Raw genomic sequence first — 10,270 nt, 5'->3', positions numbered from 1 at the left:
TCTTAAATAGTCGCTATTTGTTATGCCCTGCATACCTACCCCCATTGGTTGTGTTATGTTTTCCTTGATTCCTTTTTTTTTGTGTTCTCTTGCATATGTGGGTGTGATTTGAGACCCTAAGATTGGGGCCTTTTTCTCGTCATGTCTTATACTTCTTGTGGTATTGCTTTGTATCTCACATCTTCATCTTTCCCTTTCTTCTACTTTATCGATAGTATTGGCATAAGTCATACTCTCGCTAAATTGGGGGATAAATGTAGTGTCATAAAATTACAACACTAGCAATTTTAACCACATTTGAATTCCTCACCTTGGCGACAACACCCTCCTTCCTGATTGAGACCCTTCTCTGATTGGACCCCTCCTTGATCAGGCCTTGTCCTTGCTTATAGACCCTATCTGGGTCCTAAAATAGGGTAGGAGAGGGGCATGGAACCCCTGTCCCCCAAGGATAGGGGTGTGGAATCCCTATCCTTGCCTCTTAGGGTGACCCTATGTTGGGGTTTTCCTAGTTTCCTATGCACAATCTAACTTCGGGGTTTACAATTGTTCCTTGTAGGCCTTCAATGATTGAGAATTAATCCTTGGGACATGTATAAAAGGAGATTCAACTCCCTCATTTAGGAGGAAGAACATATGATAAGGTTGAGAGGCATAAGGATAAGATACATGATTTCAAGGTTTTCATCAACCATTCAAGCATTTAAGTCTTCTTCTTTATTCATCCATTGGAGCAACATTACAACATTCATTTGCAAGAATGTGTCTGTTAGGGATTTTTCATGTTACATGCCATTTCATGCAACACTTGTGATTACATTCAAGAAGCAAAGCAATAATCATAAAAAAATTGTAGATCTACAAGGTGTACATTTCCATTATTTACATTTCAGCATTTGCAATTACTTTCTTTCAAGTTCAATTCCTCAACTGAGGTTTGATTGAGGCAAACCCCTATCGAAAAACCTTCCCCCCTTCTTTCATTTGTGTATATTGTAGGTGTGTAGCTATATTTTCAGATTTGGACTCCATTTATAGAGGCAGAAAAACCCTTTTCATTTCACAGATTTTTCGGAGGACCATGTACACTTTCGCCACAATCTTAACAACTTTTCTCCAAATTTGTAGGGAAGATTTGTATCAGTCTAATTAGCTTATATCTCAAGTTACATCATGATCCCAAACTGGTAGCTCCCTATTTCACTCATTTTCTCTATCTTTTCCACATAGTCGACAAATCAACTTTCCTATTTACAAAAGAGGGAAAATCACACTTCAACCCTTTCAATCCACTTGGAGTTCACATCCTTGTCTCCCTTGTATTTGGATCTAGTGGATTCAAGCCCCTCTTTTGAATGTAAAGTTTCCCCAAGTGAAAAAACATACTAGTGACTTCCATTCTCTCTCCTAGGTGGGGAGTCACTAGGGTTCAATTTTTCCACTTTATAATAAACTAGGTAATGTGTTCTAGAACTAGTTCACTTAGTTTCACCTTAGTGTGAATCTTAACCATTGGTTGTCTAACAATGTTCTTTCCACAAGCAAAAACATTATTGCATGGTCAGAAAACTACCTAGGGCATATTGACATCACTACTTTAACTCAAATTTAACCTTATGGTTCCTAATCAATACATTAGATTTACAAGCAACATGACAATGCACATATGCAGCTAATGATCTAATCTTATCATGGAACACCACTACATGTTCTTATATGTATAGTAACTAATATATTATCCTCATGCAAGGATATGCCACATATGCTTCCCTCTAATTTCATAATGCATTCTACCATCAATAGTGCTTAACAACTATATAGCTAAATATTAGATACACTTCCCTAGTCACTAACTCCTTCTAGGAACCTAATCCATACATTCCTTCAAGCCTATATTCGCATGACCTAAATGCTATAACTTACTAATGCTTGATACTTCCTACTCCTTGTAATGCATGCCATAATATAAGGAGCTACTATAATGTGTATTACCTATGAATACTCATCCTTAAGTCTAGCATGATCATACCACCACTTATGAGAATAATGCATCTAACTTGATGATTTATCATACAATACAAGGACTTAAGTTCCATGACCATCTAAATTATGATATTACTTAACCTCAATCTTTCACACAACTCAATTCATAACCCCTAACCTCTCATTCTTATGCCTTAACATGATAAGTATGAGCTACTTCTACCAAGATAATAATGTCTATATTACTTCCTGCTCACATAATACATTACTTACATGTTATTCTATCTATGTATACCCTAGAATGCATACATACTGGCTTATCTATGTTCCTATATGCATATTGACTCTATCTACACATTAGTTGTTTTATTGCAACTATCTTACTAAAGCGTGCATATCCATATGTGTTATTAATGATGCTAATCCCTTTAGTTACATTATGAATTTTACCCTTATGGCTGATTTAGATTCTATGATGCTAACTAATATCACAATTGTATCTCATATTTTCTTGCTCTATCATTGATAGCTTGATAAGGTCTTGAGTTTAGTTGTCATTAATCAAGTCTAAGTGTATCGAACAAGAATCCACCATCTATTTATTTTGCATCAACATTCACATGGAAGTACTTTTTTTTTTCATTCACTAGTTCTTTCCATTATTATAAGCATAACATGATGAAAGTAAATAAATGAATTCTTTCTTTTATTATCACATGATCACATCTATACATCCATTTCTTAACATATTAAATCCACATAAAAGATTACATTTCCGATCTAAACTAATCTAATCATGAGCATATTGAGATTATAACTCATTAATTTACACAACAATAGAAGCATGGGGAATCCATTACAAAGGTTTGTTTCTTCTAATCAAGATTACAATGCTTTCAAAGGTCAAAATACTACATGCAAGAATATATATATATATATATATATATATATATATATATATATATATATATATATATATATATATATATATATATATATATATATATATATATATATATATATATATATATATATATATATATATATATATATATATATATATATATATATATATATATATATATATATATATATAATTACATCTCCATTTTACATCACAATACCTTACAAATTTTCCATTGGAAGCCTAAGTTTAAACTGTAGTCATGGATACAATAAATGTGTGAGGCCCTACCCCGACCCTTCCTAGCATTTCAGTTATTTTCATGTTGGCACTATTATTGATGCTTCTTTTCTATGCATTATGGATATAGAATTTTATATGATCCTAGGATTGGATAACATTGATATGGTGTATGTCATTTATTTTTATTTGTAGAACTTTATTATGATGTTAGAAATATGATGCATGTCTTATGAATGGTTGAAATTTATGAGGATTATGATAATGTCGTTAAGTGAAATGCTTTATGTGGATTGCATTGGATATATGGTAAATTGATTTGTATGATAGCAATTTTATGGAGAGTGATTGAATTGTATTATTTTATATGTTAAATTTATATGTGATTATTTGGGAATTACTAATGTGTAAAATGAGATGCATAGAAAAATTATCCATGTGACCATGAAAACAATATGGAGAATCAAGCCTAGACCTTTGTGCATTTGTAAAACTAGGGGTTGTCTATTTGGGAAGACAACACCCCATATGTATCATGTTTTATTCGTAAATGTAAATGTTTGAATATGTGTTAAATTGTATGTATTAATTTGTTTAATCCAAAAAGAGACATTTGCCATGTGTAATTAAGTAATGTATTTTTATTGTGTCACTTGACACGTGTTGTAAAGTGTGTGGAAAATGACATGTCTCTTAGAGGGAAATTGTTTCAACCAATGCCTTTTTTCAAATATTTCAGTATGGTCCCAGATTTGCCTTGGGTAGAGAGTCTTTGGAGTGGTCAACTCAAGTTTGACCTGTACGTTAACTTCAGGTGGGTTTCTAAGGGGTCAAATGGACTCCTAGGGTTAGTTTAAAGGCCTTTCCAAAGGTCCATATGGTATACCTATGGGTTAGGGGCATTTTTAAGCATGTAACCACTCCCATGTGACTAATTTGACTCCTCAAAAATTGGTTTTCCCAAGATGAGCGAAAATCCAACTTGGAGGACTCCTCCTAGGTTAGCTAACCTTCCCTTCTTGTGTCAATTCCCTCTTCCCAATTTTCTCTTCCCCTCTTTCAAGATTGCTAGTTTTAGTAACCTGTAAGAGGTTGAGAAGACCAACCAATGTGATCTCACACTCTACCCAAGAGGTTGGAAAGAGAGAGGAGACTTCTTATTGAAGGGTTTGAGACTTAGGATGGTAATCACCCACTCTCCATTTCTGGAGACTTAGAATCTTGAAGATTTTTTGAAAGTTTAGTATAGGAAATTTTGGTTAAGTCTTGAGAAGGAAGAATTTGTGGATTTGGGCAGCTCTACTACAAACTATCCTTTGCATCCCTTAGGCAGATTCAAGGTTGGTTGAATCACTTTCTATGTATGTTGTAAATTTTGAAAGATTGTATGTTTGCATTTGTTTTCTCCCATTGTTGTTTTTTATTTGTGTAGGAAGATGTTGTGTTCTTCCTTTTGTTTTTTGGCTGAGTTTTTATATTATGTTTTGGGAGTTTTCAAGGCCAAACTCACCCTTGGGAGGGTAGAGTGGCCTTGGGGTGAAGGGTTGTTTGACAACCTTAGAGTGAAAGGCTCTCTTTGGAAGAGAGATTCTCAAGGGATTTTTGTGACCCTTGCTACATAGTGATTGTTTATGAATTGGGGGTCATAAGGGGAGATTTGTTGGCATGTATTCCTTGGGGGTCATAAGGAATGGCTGGAGTAAGTTTGGAACTTGTGGATGTGTTCTTTTTTGCCTTGCAATGGCATTGTGTTTCTCCTATTTGCAGTTTTTCTCCTCAAGGTACTTAGTCCACCTTCACCCATTTAAAAATCACATATGTGATGATGTTTAGCCTTGGGATGGGAATGTGAATGTTGTGTAGTTTGTCTTCCTTTTGTGTATTGCTTGTGTGTATCCCATCTAGGTCTTGGTTCTCCAAGTTTCAGGGGTAGCTTCTAGTAAGCCTAGGTTGGGAGGTGAGCCTTCATGGTTATAAACTAAAAGCTTTATATTGCAGATTTCCTTGGATAAGGAAGGAAAGAAAAAGCTAGGAGTTAAGCATATTGTTATTTGTTTTTAGTTGCAAAAATGTATTTATTTTTGAAGCCCTCATTTAGTAGAAATGAGAGGCTAAGTTGGCTATCTACCTATTTAAATGTATTCTTTAAACTATGTTTTATCATGAAATAAGATGTATTCTTTTATTAAGGTTTTGATCTTGCAAGAAAGAAATAAAATAAATTTGAAGTATGTTTCTATAGTTAATGAAATATTGTTTATTTGTATTTCCTGAGTTATTCTTCCTTTATATCATATTGTAAATTGGAGGAAATAAATAAAATATTAAAGCATAGATGTTAGTGAAAGAAAATAAACATTTACTTCTATCTATTGTTTAAAATGTAAAATAATGTAAATTGGTTTTTGTAATACCCTAAAATTGGTCATCTAAACCATGGGCCCCTAATCTCAACAACATCACCAAGGTCCTAACCAAAAGGCAATTAAATCAATCTTGAACACATTATTAATTCTTTAATTATCAAAAATCTAATGGCAAATCAACCACTCAACATAAATTAAATATTTATTTAATTAATTGAATTATTCCAAGAATATTCATTTTGATCAATTATCCCATTTTAATTTATTAAATATCCTTGCATATTTAATTAATTAATAAATTTGCCATTCAATCATGCAAAAAAGGATTAATTTATTACAAAAGATGAATTTATTTATTACAAAGAGTTGAATTGAAACAAAACAAAAGTCAAAAAAAGAATTGAATTGAGAGAGAAATCAAACTTGAGATATTATTTCTTTTTCTAAATTTAGAAGTTGAAATCAGAAAAGAAATTTAATTGAATTATTGAATTATTCTCTAAAATTGGAACTCAAAGCTTTTCAGAAAAAGAAGTTCAGTTGCATTGAGAAGACTCTTTTCTTGATTAAATTGAAGAATTATCTATTTTTATCAGATATGCATGGAATTAATTTATTATTATTTTCCAATGCAACTTGGACTTCTAATTTGAATGCATTTCAATTAAACTATAATTGGAATCTATCTCAAGGTTAGCTCAACCTGATTTCTCAATTATTTTCAATTAATCCTAAATTGAGCTTTTTGTGATTCTCTATAAATTCAATCTTCAACTCTCATTCCAATTCACCCCAGAGATTTTTGAGAACACGCTTGGAAATTATTATCACGCTAATTTCGCTCTAGAGTCATTGAAATCATTGTGCTTTTTTTAGATTACTTGCATCCATTGTTGCTTGAAATGATTGTTATTGCTTGAATTATTCATCCATCTTGCATCCATATAGCTTAATATCATATAGATTAAATCCTTCATCTTGGTGTAGTCTAGTCACTGGTATTGCTTACAAAAATCTGAGAGCAATCTTATACTCGCATCTTTTAGAAGGCAATTAGTCGCTTTGCTATGGTTTATTTCTTATTGATTATTGATTACTAACCATGCATATAATGACTTAATTGAAGTGTTGTGCTTGTAGCTATAGGTTCACTTTTTCACACACACATCTCTGGCACCCACCGTGGGGCCCGAAGACTACATTTTTTCAGCCTCTAAGACTGACTGCTTTATCTTTTCTTATTTTCCAGGTTTCAAATTTTTTGGTTTTTTCGTCCGTACATCTCGTACGACAATTCTTACAGGCTGAAACGACAAATTGTAGGTGTCACACGAATTACAAACATATTATCGTACGAGTAGACACTCTATCATACAAGCAGATCCTCTGTCGTACGAGCAGTAATCATCTATCGTACAAGTCAAAATCATCACCAATTTGGTCTCGTACTATACTGCATCTTGTCTTGTATGAGTCAAGTATTTGTTGTACGATTCTGTATTTTCTGGTAAAAGGAGGCAAATTTTATATTTTTTTCATTTTTGATTGATTATTCTGACAACTGACCCTGACTATTTATCTGTCTATCTCAGAGTTTTTCACAGCCTAACTAGTTTTTGCAGAATGTTTGTTGAAGAATATTGCTTGTCGTACAAAGACAATATGACTACTGATTCGTTGTCTTTGCAAGTTGCCTAATGGAGAATCGACTAAACATCGTGTATTCTTTAAATTCATTTTTTGGAACCTAACTTGCTATCTGGTTAAAGAAAAAATTTGTCTTTTTTGCTTTTAGAAGATTCTGAGAGGTAGGAGAGTATGCTCTTGTCTTTTTCTAGACAATCAGAAATCCAGACCCTTGAAGCTTTTTCTTTGTTTGAGATTTGTACATCTTTAGTAGGCCTACCCTCCCGAGGGGTGGAAAAACTCTTAAAGCTGTTACGGCTGGTGTGAGGGGAATGACCTAAGTGGGAACAACTAGATGCCAAGTACTCCAACCCACTATAAAATAAACGTGATTTCATGAAAATCAAGTCAATGGCAGTGCTCGGGAATAGCTCTCCTTCGTACCTTCGGGTATATTAAACCTTGGTTTTCAAGGCTCAGAGACCTCTTAATTGAGTTTATACCTAGACGCACCAAATGGATCCCTAACTAAATCCAATTTAAAAGTAGAAGCTACCCGATTCATCTCCGAAAGGGGGATAATCTTTATGCAAGAGAGATAGTAACTCTCCCAAGATACTTGTCATTTCGTGCCCCATTAGCATTTGGAGTCGGATAATACGACATTGAGAATCCATTGCATGAGACTCAGCAGCTGTATTCTGATTAGCTATTGGGTGTGTACCTGAGTCTACAAGAAAAGGTTTTCTTTCCTCACCAAATTCCTTAGGGTTTGCATGCTGTGATTGGAGTTACTATACATACTACTTGTTTTCTGTGTTTTCATCCCTGAAACAAAAACTGAAATACCAAAAACCAGTGAGGACCAGAAACAACTCAGTGAGTCAAAACTCTGTCCGTGTTAGAAACTAGTCCATCCTAAGTCAAAACTCTGCCCGTGTCAGAAACTAGTCTGTCCTAAGTCGAAACTCTGTCCGTGTCAAAAACTAGTCCATCTTGAGTCAAAACTCTGTCCGTATCAGAACTAGTGTATACCAAGTCAAAATTCTGTCCAAGATCAGTCAATCCTAGTCAAAAATCAGTCCATCTCAAAATTTGTCATACTCAGCAATCAAAAAACTCAAAATTTTAGTCTCTACCCTGTGAATAGTCATATGAATCTGCTAATTTATCGTGCTGCACTAGTCCTATGTCATACGAATCTACTCAATTGTCGTTCTATAGCAGATTCTCTATCGTACGAGTCTAAATCATTTATCATCCTGCACTACACTCTGTCTCGTATGAGACAAAATTGACCTCAGTCTTTTGTCATCCTACACATGCCCATCAGTCGTATGGTATAAGACAACAACTCATACGAAATAGAACTTTTGTCGTCCTATAACTGCTAAATTATCGTCTGGTTCAAAAAACCCAGTTGTACGAGTCTCTGGTTTTGTCAGACATAATATTAAAAATTGCCAAAAACACAGTCTACATCGAACATAATACTAGTTATCATTTTGCTGAGCATAAAAAGATCAAGATAGTGTACCTCTACCATTTTTTGTTGCACGATTTGGTCGATCACCCTTCAGCTAGTTCAATCAAACTACCTATCAAACTCAAGTCACTTAGATAATGTCTTACATAGGATATATCATTCCTGAATTAGATTGAATCTTAGTTACTATTTTAAAATCAACCCAGGTAAACATCTTAGATAGGATAGATTGTTCCTGAAATCAGACAAAATCTTAGTTGTTTCTCCCAAAACAATACTCTAAATAGAACAAACTAACTCTGAAATTGATCTTGACCTCTGCATCACAAAACAACTCTAGGTCACACTAATCCATAAAAATGCCTATTCAAACCAGGAGTTCTCGTAAGAAACAAGCCAAAGGAAAAGAATAAACCTTCACTTATCAAGATAATCCATTCTACGTGAAGGATCCCCTCACTGACATACCATCGTCATCAGGCGGACTGATTTTTGATGAACCAAAATCTCCCACTATACATGAGACATGAGACAGAATACAATGATGGAAACAAAAAAGACCATAATATTCTTGAAAATCATAATGACTCCTTATCATCAAGTGAGATTGATGAAGCTGTTGAACCTCCAGAAAAATAAATCCTTGACTGTCAGAAAGACAAAGACTTTAGAAAAATGATGAAAACTATCATGACCCGAGAAAAGGAAGACTATTTCTTAGAACTAGCAAATCAAGGTGCTAAACTTCCTGTTGGATATTATGTTCAGACACTTGTTACTAAGAGGAAAGACTCACCTATAATCATGGTACACAAATAGTTAATAGCTTTGCGAACGGAGCTCACAAAGCTGAAGAATAAGGACAAGTCCCTGAACCAATATTCTCTGGAAACAATATGTCCCTTCCCATTTGACAAGAATTTACACATGCCTCCATTCCCTTCACGAGTGGAAATCCCAAAATTTGATAAATATGATGGTACCTCAGATCTTCAAGATCATGTTAGGGAATTTAGTGTTGCTTGTATGGAATTCATGCACAATCAAACGTACCTCATGCGTCTCTTCCCAAGGAGTTTAGGGTGTCAAGCAATGGAATGGTTCTCAAGTCTACCCAAAGGAATAAAAACATTTGAAGAACTAATCCAACTATTTTTACAACAATACTCATACAACATTCGACATCCTATGACTATGATCGATCTTTGTAATACTCAACAGAAAATAGGGGAACCTCTCCTTACTTTTCTCCAACGTTGGAGAAGGATGTTCTCTAGGTACCCATGACCTATTCCAGACTCTGAGAAAATGGATATATTTGTCAATAACTTGGTCCCCAAACTGAAATATAGCATACAAATGAAATTACACCCATCATTTAACAAAATGGTAGATAATTCCATTCGAATGGAAGATGTGCTCATAAAAAAGGGAGATATCACACCTTGGAAAGAAACACAAACAGGATCTAGCTCTAAAGAGAAGAACAAGTATTTGAAATTTGCCAAAGACAACAACAAGAATGTTGTTAATGATGGAGTAGTAGACACTATCAAAACCAACTCAAAATCAACAATATTCAACCTGGCTAGTGGTACACAAGTGCTTAAAGCCGCTGAAATTGCAGTAGAAAATTAGCCAAAGAAGACAAAGGAATGGTTCAAA

Source organism: Cryptomeria japonica, chromosome 9, assembly GCF_030272615.1.
Source record: "Cryptomeria japonica chromosome 9, Sugi_1.0, whole genome shotgun sequence".
NCBI classification, from domain to species: Eukaryota; Viridiplantae; Streptophyta; class Pinopsida; order Cupressales; family Cupressaceae; genus Cryptomeria; species Cryptomeria japonica.
The sequence above is the reverse complement of the archived record's forward strand: the minus strand, read 5'-3'. Positions refer to the sequence as shown.